The sequence below is a fragment of the Cucurbita moschata genome, unplaced genomic scaffold (assembly GCF_002738365.1).
Source record: "Cucurbita moschata cultivar Rifu unplaced genomic scaffold, Cmos_1.0 Cmo_Scf00005, whole genome shotgun sequence".
Taxonomy (NCBI): domain Eukaryota; kingdom Viridiplantae; phylum Streptophyta; class Magnoliopsida; order Cucurbitales; family Cucurbitaceae; genus Cucurbita; species Cucurbita moschata.
In genome coordinates, this window is record NW_019268521.1 from 1625763 (window position 1) to 1626180 (window position 418).

Here is a 418-nt window from a genome sequence, read left to right on the forward strand (position 1 = left end):
GTGGGAGCTCAACCGACTGGAACGGTTCGTGATATTTTAAATATGACGGGATTTTTACGGAACTTCACCTTAATCAGTAACCGAAGAAAAATCAACATAAATTCTAAAGCAAAAAGATAAAAATAAGTGACGGAGAGATAATAGCTTTTATTTGAAGATATCATTAATTTACATATAATTTAGTCAATATATAAAATGACGAAGCCATAAACGAGAGATTATAGTATTGACAACGAAGCAAAGAGATTGTAAATAGTTTCAAAATTCTCGAGAAAATGAGGGTTTTTTTTAAGTAAACAACGCTCATTTCAGTAACCCGAGCAAAAACACGATCAAAGTACTTCTTGAAAAATATTTCGACCGAGACAAAAAAAAAAAAAAAAAAAAAAAAAAAAAAAAAAAAAAAAAAAAAAAAAAA